At 45.8% G+C, this 12,385-nt stretch overlaps 1 long non-coding RNA gene across 1 annotated transcript; it reads right to left on the reverse strand.

The window, feature by feature from the left end:
- Window positions 1–5,395: 5,395 nt before the first annotated feature.
- Window positions 5,396–6,950, reverse strand: LOC124245070 (uncharacterized). Its single transcript, XR_006890176.1, has 3 exons — window positions 6,833–6,950; window positions 6,399–6,495; window positions 5,396–5,702 (listed from the first exon to the last, which is right to left on the reverse strand). It is a non-coding gene; the product is annotated as an uncharacterized LOC124245070 (long non-coding RNA).
- Window positions 6,951–12,385: the final 5,435 nt, after the last annotated feature.

Raw genomic sequence — 12,385 nt, forward strand, 5'->3', positions numbered from 1 at the left:
AAATAAAATGAAAGACCTAAAACAAGCGTTAAGGCAAATTTAGTTTGAGGCCTTGAAGTCTTGATGTAAAATCAGGTGAAAGCGCAAAAGCCCCACAGCCTGCCTCCCGCTGAGACGGTGGTAGAGAACCACGGTGAGGGCACCGCCATGACACCATCCGCGTGCGAGAAGTCACCTCACCAAGACGCAGTGGCTGTAAGGCAGCTTTGAGGGCAGCTTCATCCAAAGAGGAGGAAGTTCTGTCCTGGGCTTTTGGAACACGGTGGGAGCATCCGTGTGACATTGGTGATAGCAGCATTTCACTCATCACTCCACAAACACACATAGGCCGACCATGAGCCAGACAGAGGATGCACGAATACTGTACGGCCCCACCCACTGCGATGTCACAAATATGCAGTGGGGGACACACACTCGTAGAAATGGAGACATATCAAAATTCTCATAATCAATAGTAGAATCTGTTGATTAATAATTATCTGTTGAATATTGAGAAGCAAAGTCTTCAAAGCCAAAGAGAAATGCCGCATTGGGTGAGCTCTGTTTTGGGTGGAATTGCCCTGAATTACATAGAGAATTTGGGTCATCATGGACAGTAAGCTTTGGTGGCCTGGTGCTGCCTATCTGTTGATGCTTTCATTTTTCTTTTCTTTTTTTTTTTTTTTTGAGGAAGATTAGCCCTGAGCTAACATCTGCCACCAATCCTCCTCTTTTTGCTGAGGAAGACTGGCCTTGAGCTAACGTCTGTGCCCATCTTCCTCTACTTTATATGTGGGACACCTGCCACAGTATGGCTTGCCAAGCGGTGTGTATGGCCGCACCCGGGATCCGAACCAGCAAACCCCGGGCTGCTGAAGCAGAACGTGTGAACTTAATCACTGTGCCACTGGGCTGGCCCCAATTTCACTTTTGAGGTATTTCCAAATACATTAGAAACTAAATGATATAAGCCTCTGCATTCACATAAACGAAGGAAAGGCAAGGATTTCATAAACCCAACACCCTATCTAGCTATTGTGTGTGTGTGTGCGCATGCATGTGCATGTTGAAAGTGTCTGTCTGTGTGTGTGAGAATCTATTTATAGTGAGAGCCTTCATTTTCAAAGTTTTCTACATATTGCACAAAGCACAGGGATAGAGGACTAGAATTCTCTGCTCTATATTAGCTGGAAGATTTCTAATCAAAACACCTGAAGGGCAGAATTACAGTCCCAGGGTTGGATTTCATAACGAAAGACGCTGCTGCGACGTGACTTTTGCAGAGTGGTGGAGAGCTGTGGGTAGTGCCTATGCCCTACCAGCAGCTGCTCACTACACTTGGATTCTACGAAGAAAATCTGAAGAATTATGCAGACATGCACTGGTGGGGGGCCAGGTTTAGGAAAACATGTATCTGCTTCTGGTGCCCTTATTGCCCATAAAAGAGCATTTCACATGGTCAACCCTCAAATTTATGTGGACCCTAAGGGGCAAAATTCCAGTGCTGTGAATGGAGACACACTCACACAATTCTCATTACTGTTAATAGAAATTGTGTGCTAGCTTCTCGCTCAGTGCCCCTTGTTGAGAATAAATCGTGGTGTGTATGTGTGTGTGTGTGTGTACTGTAAATCTCTCTCACTCCCCCATCCTCGGCCATGGCCCCATAGAAGAAAATTAGCACACGTAAACATACTTCTATTTCTCAAGTAATCTTTCTTTATTTCTTTTCCCCAACGATACTTTTGAGGTCAATCTTTTTAAAGAATAAGCTGGAAAAGACCAAAAATTAAGGCGAGGCTACAGCAGCTGTTGTGTAGCAACAGGACACAGTGTTTGCTTTCTCTAAACGAGAGCTCAGTCTTCTGATGCCAGCTGACCCTGTGCTTGCTTCCTAAGTCTTGGAAGAACCTACAGCAGAAGAACTAAGGGGACAGACAGAAAGGAGGAACCAGCAAGGACACTAAGAGAGGAAGAAAAGCAAGAGTGGGGCATTTGGGAAGCCAAGTGAAGAAGATGCATCCAGAAAATGGGAATAATCAACTGCGCCAAATCCTTTGGAGAAGAATCAGTGATGGGAACATAGAAATTTAAGCCTCTTCCCCCTAAAAAAATTAAGACTAGGAAAATAAATGGTGCGCGAGAAAAGAAATGCAATTCTAGTATGCTCTAGGGTTCAGCTCTAAATAATATTTCCAAAGTCATAGTAATGTAACAGTGGACTATTGATCTAACCAAAAACTCTACGGAGCTCTCCTGGGAGGATGGTGGCAAGGGAAGCACGATGTGGCGGGAAGGAGCAGAGGGGTGTGTGTAACAGAGCAATGTCGCCATCCCCAGCAGAAAGTCACTGCATAGTAGCTAGAGCTTAAAATAATATCACCGGCCTTGGGGTGAGGAGAATGGAAGGGTGACTTAGGGACAGCTTTCTTCCCGTAATAAGCCTTATGGAACTACCTGCTTTCCAAATTATGTATATGTATAACATTAATAAAAATTAAAATGAAAACATTAAGGAGGGGGCAATGTATCTGAGTGGGCTTGAAAACTGACGAATACTCTTCCATACCTTGGTACTACGGCTTGGAATTGCCCTTGAACTCTGAGTGTCTACACTGCAGCAGAAGCAATTCCTGTTTGATTTGCTTTCGATGTATTTTTTCATAACAAAACTTCGCAAGACAAGTTAGAGTATGAGCCTGTGTCCCAGATTTCAGGCATCTCAGGATTGCTGGAAAAGGGAATGTGCCACCTGTGATATTCCATAAAATGAGCAGGGAAAATTTATGTTTGCACTGATTCGGGAGTTAGACTAGTACTTTTCCTTGAATTTACATGACACTTTTCTTTCAAAGTACTCAAAGCATTTTACAGATTCTGTTTCACTAATTGTCACAACATCTTGAACAGCCTGCCATCCAGTCTCCTGCACGGGGGAGGGGAGCCGAGGCACACAGACGCTCAGTCACTACGCCCAGAAGCACGACAAGGAGACTCAACTTTTTACAGAGCGGTGATTTTCCAGGGATAAGAACAAAATTCAGTTCACCCAAATTTTTTTTAACAGCCTGGACCATTATTTTCTTACATGAAAAGTGAACAAAAATGGGTGAACAGTTTTCTTATGGACTTTGAAAAGACAAATTATAACTGAAAAAAAAAGATACTTTCGAAGTTACCTTGCCCAAAGTGGTTCTATGGAATATTTATCTGAGAGATGTTAATAGGCCCAGGAAAAAAAGAACAATAATCAAAAAAATTGGGGACAGCCAAAACAACTTGAAAAAGAACAAGAGTTGTACTCACACTTTCTGATTTCAAAAACTTACTACAGAGCTGCAGTAATCAAAGCAGTGTGATCCCGGCACAGGACAGACTGTAGACCAAGTGAATAGAGCAGAGAGCCCAGAAACGAGCCCTCGCACGCATGGTCAAATGATTTTCAACAAGGGTGCTAGGATCATTGAGTAAGGAAACAGCAGTCTCATCCACAAATGGTGCTGGGACCACTGGACATTTACACGCAAAGCAACAGAGGTGGACCCTCACCTCGTACCATATACAAAAATTAGCTCAACATGGATCAAAGACCTAACCATAAGAGCTAAACCTACGAAACTCTTAAAACATAGAGGAAGAGCTTCATGACTTTGGATTTGGCAATCGTTCTCGGATAGGACACAAAAAGCACAGGTAACAAAAGAAAAATTAGATAAATGGTGTTTCACCAAAACTAAAGATGTTCATGCATCAAAGCACACTATAAAGAGAATGAAAAGACAACCCACAGAATGGGAGAAGATATTTTCAAATCATATATCTGATATGAAGTTAATGTCCAGAATATATAAAGAACTTCTATAACTCAACAAAAACAAACAAGCAACCCAATTCAAAAATGGGCTAAGGACATGAATAGACATTGCTCCAGAGAAGATATACAAATGGCCAAGAAGCACAGGAAAAGATGCTCAACATCACTAGTCATCAGGGAAATGCAAACGAAAATCACAGTAAGATACCACTTCACACTTATTAGGATGGCTATTACCAAAAATAATGGAAAATAACATGTATTGGCAAGGAGGTAGAGAAATTGGAATCCTTGTTCATGGCTGGTGGGAGTGTAAAATGGTGCAGCCAGTGTGGAAAACAGTTTGGGAAACAGTCAAAAAGTTAAACATAGGGGCTGGTCTGGTGGAGTAGTGGTTAAGTTTGCACACTCCACTTCAGTGGCCTGGAGTTCGCAGGTTCAGATTCCAGGCAAGGACCTATGCACTGCTCATCAAGCCATGCTGTGGCAGTGTCCCACATACAAAATAGAGGAAGATTGGCACAGATGTTAGCTCAGGGACAATCTTCCTCAAGCAAAAGAAGAAGAAGATTAGCAATAGATGTTAGCTCAGGGTCAATCTTCCTCAGCAAAAAAAAAAAAAAAAAAAGTTAAACATAGAATTGCCATATGATCCAGCAATTCCACTTCTGGGTATATACATCAGAGCAGTGAAAGCAGGGACTTGAATAGACACCTGTACACCAATGTTCACAGTAGCCCTGCTCACAATAGATAGACAAAAGGTGGAAACAACCCAAGTGTCCATCAACAGATGAATGGATAAACAACATGTGGTATATCTATACAATCTATTCAGCCTTAAAACGGAAGGAAATTCTGACATATGCTACAACATGATGGAGCTGGAGGACATTGTGTAAGTGAAATAAGCCAGCCACAAAAAGACAAATACTGCATGATATCACTTACATGAGGCACCTAGAATAGGGAAAGTGACAGAGCTAGAAGGGAGACCAGAAGTTCCTAGGGGCGGGGAGGGCAGGAACGGGGAGCTGTTGTTTGATGGGGACAGAGCTTCAGTCTGGGGTGATGCAAAAGTTCTAGAGGTGGCCAGTGGTCATGGTTGTGCAACGGTGTGAATGTACTTGATGCCACTGAACTGCACATGTAAAAATGGTTAAAGTGGCACATTTTTTACTTTACGTGTATTTTGCCAATAATAAATTTTTAAAAACAGAAAAATTTCTGTGACACGCTATCAGCCATGTCCACTCTTGGGATCTCACAGCCCATGTTACAGACTCGAAGAGTCCTGCCAGAGCGAAATCTATCCAGCCACGCTTAGCCCAGCGCTTCTCCACAGCACTCGAGTGTGGAACCCCATCCTGGCACATTTACGATGCCCCAAGGGGAGCTGTCTGAGACTCACCAGTTCAGGAAACTGCCCTCACAGGATTTTGCCGCCCTGGGGGGTTGGGGTCTCTGCTGACAGGAGGCACCCGGTCAAATTAAGGAGGACATTAGGGCAGGATTTTTGAAGTGGAACAGAATGTTTGCACGTAAAGATGGCTCTGAAGATCCCAAGAGAAGGAAGGGGAGGGTGGTTTGGGAAAGAAAAGCAGAAGTGTCCCTTTTGCCCTAAAGAATTCATGTTCCTGTACTTTTTCCTCCTATTGACAAGAAGGAAAAATCCATGCCATGATCTACAGAACAGAGGACGGGCCAGGTGCGTCTTGGTGTTGCGAAGAGGCAGCAAGTCATGGCCTCCTTGGGGAGCGTTGGAGGCACCGGCTGGGGAGCTTTTCAGTCCAGCTGATCTCGGCAAAGGCGGCTTTCACGAGACCCGAACATTTCAAGAGTCCCTATTCCCAGTGGGTCCAATCATCTTCCAGCAGCTTCCCAACCGGTTTGTGAACCTCCGGTGGATCTGTTTATGAGAAGGGTATGAACGAGAGGCCTCAAACTGTCTGCATCCCGTGTTGCGAAGTGAATTGTTTTCTTTACTCGTGGTGCGCCCCATTCTAGCTAAATGTATAAATGATCCCGATGCCATTGCACCACCATATGTTCCTTCTAGCCAGTGGTGGGAATTCCAGAAAGGGGAAAATTAAAAGGGAGAAGAAAAACCTTCCGGTGGTGCAGCAGAACTCCAGAGCCGTGGCTGCAAGCCAAGACAGCAACTGGAATCCGGCAGGCGGGGTGCACCGCGGCAGCTCCCAGCCTCTCCCAGAAGGCTGCGCCTTAGCCAGTCCCACTGAACAGAGAGCCTACCTAGGATTCACAGAGCCATGTGAAACCCGCCGGCCGTGTGGCAGCCCTCTCTGCACTCCCTGGTTTGTACTATTTCTCATCTTTCATCTCCAGCAGTCTCCATCGCATTGAGTCTCCCCAGGTGGGTCTGTGCTGAACCCTAATGACAACAAATGGGACAGGCCGAGGGTCTCATGACTGGCTCCTCCAGAGCCATCAGATTAATTAGCACTCAGGGTATAAACTCGGCAGACACTTCTGAGCTATACCCAATTGTGCTTACAGCAGGAAAAAAGCCACTCCTCCCTCCCTCCCCACCCTTGTCTGCCCTGCCTCCCCATCTTTTTCTCCCCTTCCTTCCCGAACACACTACCTGGAAAGGGCTGTCTTTGCCATCAGACACGCAGGACACCATCAGCTGCTTTCACATCCAGCACTCTGCAAATAGGTGCCTTTTCCAATGGCAAAATCTAACGGAAACAAATTCAGTCCAAGGGTCAATTATGGGCTTATTTTCATATTTATGGACTGAATACTTTCCCCCAAAAGACGCTAATCATAGCCTAAAGGACAGGCTAATCAAAACACCAGCCCCGGAAGGAAAGGAGCTGAGGGAAGCCTCTGCTTTGAGATTCTACCCACACCCTCCCCACACAGAATGGTTACATCCTGCACACAGTTTTCCACCTCCCTCTCTCCCCAAATGAACACTTTTTAAAATATCTTGACAAAAATCAGTGTTCTAACAAAGGGAAGCTTATTATTCCCAATTCTCCACTGGCAGGAATAATAACATTGAACAAATACCTCCTTTCAGTTTGGGGCCATTAGCTGTCCATCTTGGCGAAGACAGCAGGCAGCACCCGTGTGGGCCAGCCCCTGGGAGCAACACTGCAGGCGGAGGGTGGTGGTCTGGGGTGCTCCCCTCGCTCGCTGCGTCCATGGAGCCCACCGAGGCGGGAGGGGGAGTTCTAACACGCGTTTGCGTTTAAGCTGCAGGTTCTAATTAGCAGGGCACACTGTAGACGCCGCTGCGGAGACGGTCACGTGCTGCAACTTCACGTTGTTCGCCGAATTTGTTGATTATTAACCGACATCAGATTTAACAATCTCGCATTTATTTAGCAAGAATGTAGCTGTATTGTAATTATAAATGTTCCATGAGCCAACAATTATCAGCACGGAAGATGCGTCTATAACTTTTGTAAGATATTTTCAAGCCATGTACTAGCAGAATTTCGTAGTGTTTTGGGCCAAATGCAAGAGGATTCACTGCCTCTCTAAGGCTTATTTTTAAAACATGTTCCTGACCCCTCACAGTCAAATCGTGGTGGCCAGCGGGCTCCTTTCTCACACTGAAGGGCAGCCCTCCTGTTATCAGAAGTTGTGCACAAGTCTCTCCCTTCTCGGCTCTGATTTCCAAGCCTTTACACCGCCCTTGGAGAGCGCACCTTGAGCTCCCTGACCACCTCCAGCACTTCTCCCAGGAGATGACTGAACTCTTAGATACAACACTTACTGCTGCAAATTACCAACGATGCCAACACGGAGGGTAAGCTCGGAGACGCGAGCCTTTATTTTTCCAAATAATTATTGTTCTCATGTATTGAGCACTTACCTGAGCCAGAGTCTATGCTAAGCACTTTATGTATATTATCTCATTTATTCTTCACGTCAATTCTTTGAGGAAGGAGATGCTATTATTAGTCCCTGATTTCAGATGGGGAAACTGAGTCACATGGCTAATCATTTGGATACACAGGATTTGACACGGGGTTAGCCTCCAGGACTACCCTCCAGACACATGCTGAGTGCCTTTGTGCCATCACTCCATGCAGCCCCAGGATGAAAGAGCCCGTGAAGTGCTGTCCCCAATTCTAGAACCTTTCAGTCGGCTGAGGGGGAAGGACACAGATCATGCCAGCAGGGCCCTTAGGGGTATTGACAAGAGACTGAAAGAGAGGACCAGGTGACGGTGCCTGTGAGGGGGCCCCACCTGGCTGAGGTCAGCTTGTCTGTAAATAGCCCAACATGGGTGGACAGAGCAAAGCGGACATGCAGGCTCACCCAGAGCACTGGCTGTCCAGGTTTCCCACCCGAGACCAAGACCATCTGTAAAACGACCGGCACGGAACAATTTCATTAAGTTCTTGGCCCTGCACTAGCTGCTGCAGAATCACTGGTAATTTGCGTCCCCATGGTCTGCGGTTTAGCTGGGGAAAGAAACTGTTGCCTACCACAGACGAGAAAAGGGATGATGATGCTGGGAGGGAGGGAAGGTGGCACTGGGGATGCCCAGAGCAAGAGCAGCTGGCCATGGGCGGGGCAGAGAATTCAGGGAGGCTTCCCAGAGAAAGCAGTGTTCAAGCTGAGACAGGAGGAGAGGAGCACAGGCACTGGAGACAACTGAGTATATTTCGGGACTGGAATACGGCTAGATGGCTGGGGCACAGAGAAGGAAAGGGGGGAGGCTTGTATTACAGCAAGAAAGGAGACCAAGATGGTCAGTAGGCATCACGTGAGCCTCATTAAGGCATTTGGACTTGAGTTGATACACCAGAGGCACTTGACCTCAGGGACACATGTGATGTGGAAGGCAGAATTCTACAATGGCCCCCAACATCCCACTGCCTGGTGTACACACCCTGCGTGATTCCTTCCCCTGGAGTGGGGGTGGGACCTTTGACTGTGATGGAGTGTTACCATTGTGATTAGGTTACCTTATCTGGCAAAGGGGTTGGACAGATGTGATTAAGGTCCCTAGTCAGATGACTTGGAGTTAATCAAAAGGGAGGTTATCCTTGGTGGGCCTGACCTAATCAGATTAGCTCTTAAAAGAGACACAAAGCAACAGAGATGCTCTCCCACCGGTCTTGAAGAAGCAATTGCGGTGTTGTGGAGGGGACCACTTGGTAGAGACTGAGGGTGGCCTTTAGCTGCTGAGGGCATCAGTCCTACAATGCAAGGGACTGAATTTAGAAGAAACCCGATCCCCAGATGAGACCTCAACCAACAGCTTGATTTCAGCCCAGAGAGACCCTGAGCAGAGGATCCAGTCGTCCCACATACAGAAACTGAGATACATAAGTAGGTGTTATTTATAGCCACTAAGTTTGTGGTGATTTGGTACACAATGCTGGAAAACAAATACATGGGGTCAGTGAGAAAAATAATGAAGCAATAGGAGAAAGAGGGCTCTTCTCCATGAACAGGAATGATGCAAAGACCAAGCTTATACTGATGCTGCTGAGAGAGAGGATACCCATCCTGGAACCAGCTCACGCACAGAACGGCTCAGCTCGTGTGAGAGTGGGTGTCATCTGGAGAGTAAAGTTCACTTCATAAATATTGATATTAAAGCTGATTTTGCAGTGAACTCAATCTATACTCATTTAATTAAAGAATTATAACCAAAATATGTGACAATCCCCTCTCTCAGGAAACCTTCCCTGGACCTCAGAAGCCCCATGCATTCTCCCAGCCCCTTGGGTGAATCTCTGTCACGGCCCGGTTCCCTGTGCTTCACTGGCTTATTTGTGTCCACTCTAAATCATAAGATAAGCTGTGAGAGTCTTATTCATATTTTTTTTTGTCTAGAGTTTATCAAAATACCACACACCTAGGAGCACATTTTGGTTCAATGAATGAATGTATGAATGAATGAGATTTTTAGGAGGGAAAATATGTCTGTGTTTCTGGGAAACTTGACACAAATAATGAGTTAGCTAGAAGCTACATGAGGGCAGAGACTATGTCATCATTGCCCTAAGTGACACTGACTGCATCCTGGACCCTCGCCTGCCACACGGACACTCAGCGAGCTTTTGTTCACCAATAGACCTCGTTGATGCAGCTGGTGGAGCTAAAAGAAAGGAAGATGAACTAAATCAAGACAGAGAAGCTAGGGGCCAGCCCCATGGTGGAGTGGTTAAGTTTGCGTGCTCCGCTTGGGTTTCCTGGGTTCTGATCCCAGGCACAGACCTGGCACCAGTCATTGAGCCATGTTGAGGCAGCATCCCACATAGCAGAACCAGAAGGACCTACAACTAGAATATACAACTATGTACTGGTGGGATTTGGGGAGAAGAAGAAAAAGAAAAAGAAGATTGGCAACAGATGTTAGCTCAGGTGCCAATCTTTAAAAATAAAAAGACAGAGAAGTTAAGATAAATGATGACACCAACAGCTGAAAATACCTAAATGCAGACAACGAATGAAATGATGAAGGTGGGTTGAAAGACAAATAGACAATTGGCCTGAAAGACGGTATCAAAACTGAGTGACTAAAGGACACACGTTTCTGGAAAATAACCTGAGCATCACCAAAGTACCAAAAATAAAATCATCAAAACAGTCCAGAATATGATCTAATGTTTTCTTGATCGTCCAGATCCTGGGGCCTCCTGAGATATCTTTGATTCAACTTGGCGGGATGAAACGCTAAGTCTTCCCTGCCTGGAGATCACCATACCACCTACGGGCTACGCCTTCTAAACTCAAGGGGAAGCCATAGGCTTTCTCTCTCCCACCCTTATCCCAACCCAAGGAGAGGAGTTGGAATTTGGGTCAGGGCCACATGCAATAACTGGGTTTCAGTGGGACTTCCATCGAATGGAAGAAAGAGACCCCGGCTCCTGGTCCCCTGGGGAATGCCCACTCTTTGGAGGGCTTTAGACCCCAACTCCCAGAAAACTAGGCAGGAATCCCGGGGCTCGTGGTAAAGGGTTGGGGTTTTCCACCTGCTTTTATTAAGGCCAAAGGAGGCCTCCTGGCCCATGCACTCTAATCGAGTTCACCTGGTGAGCCCAGTGAGCTCCACGGTCAGAACCCTGTAGTAACAAACACTATTCACCGGTCAGGTAGCCTTGGAAGTCTGTATTGTGGGGAGGTGAAGGACACAGCAATGCTGGATTCCAACCACATAGCTATTTGGGTCTACCTTCCACAACCCAAACCTTCCACAACTTATCTTCTCCTTGTCCAGACCCCATTCTCTCTCTACAACTCAGATCTTAGCCATGCTCACATTTATACGTTTCAGCAATCAGATTTTAATTGAGCTGAAATTTGTGGTAACAGAGGAGGGTCCCCTTGGAGCTGTGATACACCAGCATCATTGAATCCCACGAGGCAGTTAATGTTTCACTCCTTCAACTCAACGACGTGGTTAATCTCACCTACCTACCAGTGCATTTGCCTGTTTACACCTTAAAGAGGCGCTTGAAAAAGTCTTTCACGATATTTTAGTGAACAAAAGAATATTGTACAATAAGGTATATTTGTAATTAATCGAGAAGTCTAATGACAATAATGATAATGTCTACAGTATATTAGGCCACTTCCATGTATTAAGCACAGACGGGGCACATTCTGTGTATTATAATTTTGATGAAAAAGAAACTGAGGTTCATAAAATAGTCTGATCTTCAGCCGCAAATCCCATGCCCTCCCCACAATAGCATAATGCCAAAAAGTCCTGATTAGCAATGGATCAATGCTCACTCTGGGAGGCCATCCAGCGCCTGGAACAAGCTCATTCTGTCTTTTTCCACATATTTGTGCAAAACTTAGGTGAGGATCTTGGTGTCATGCTGATCACAGTTATAGACGATACCAAGCTGGGACCAATCTCCAGCTTTTCCAAATAAAACAACAAACCAAATCTAAGTGTAAAGCTGAGAACTTAGGCCCCCAAGCTCAACAACACAAATATAAATGCTCCAGATTTGGTCCCCCAGCAGCACACAGGCACAGGACTGACACATTTTTATTGAGATCACAACATGCGTCAACAGTGTGATATGGCTGCCAACAAGCCCATCTGAACACAAGGATGGTCATCTCTTGCCATCCCTTTCTAGCGTGTTACAGTCATCTGGAAGCCCAGGTTGATGCTGACGTGGGAAAGAGCCAGACCCCACTGCCTGTTGCAATTCAAAATGCTGCCGCTCTTCCAAAACCCATCACGGAGCAGAAATAAACACAGGCAGAGGGTGTACCATTGCATAAAGGAATGCCTGCTACAGCAGTGTTTTATGGAGCAAGGCAGGATTTTTCTCTTTAGCAGCGCAGCCATCAAATATCAAGCTTGAAACTGCATTTGTGTGATAAGACTTGATAGAAGGTGGAATGGCACAGTGTGAAATGATCTGATAGCACGAAAAATTGTTGTTAGGAGGTGTTGGCACTTGAAAAACAACACATCTTGTTCCTATTGGCTTCAGCGTGAGTTTTCTCCAAGAATGTTCCGCCAGGGTCCTGTTTGGAAATCTTCAGTATTAGAGCTCATCCTGAGCTCTCCTGACACCCTGCCTTTCCCTACAGACCAACAGCGGACGCAGTGAGGCGGCTCGAGTCAAC

Source organism: Equus quagga, chromosome 9 (genome assembly GCF_021613505.1).
Source record: "Equus quagga isolate Etosha38 chromosome 9, UCLA_HA_Equagga_1.0, whole genome shotgun sequence".
Taxonomy (NCBI): domain Eukaryota; kingdom Metazoa; phylum Chordata; class Mammalia; order Perissodactyla; family Equidae; genus Equus; species Equus quagga.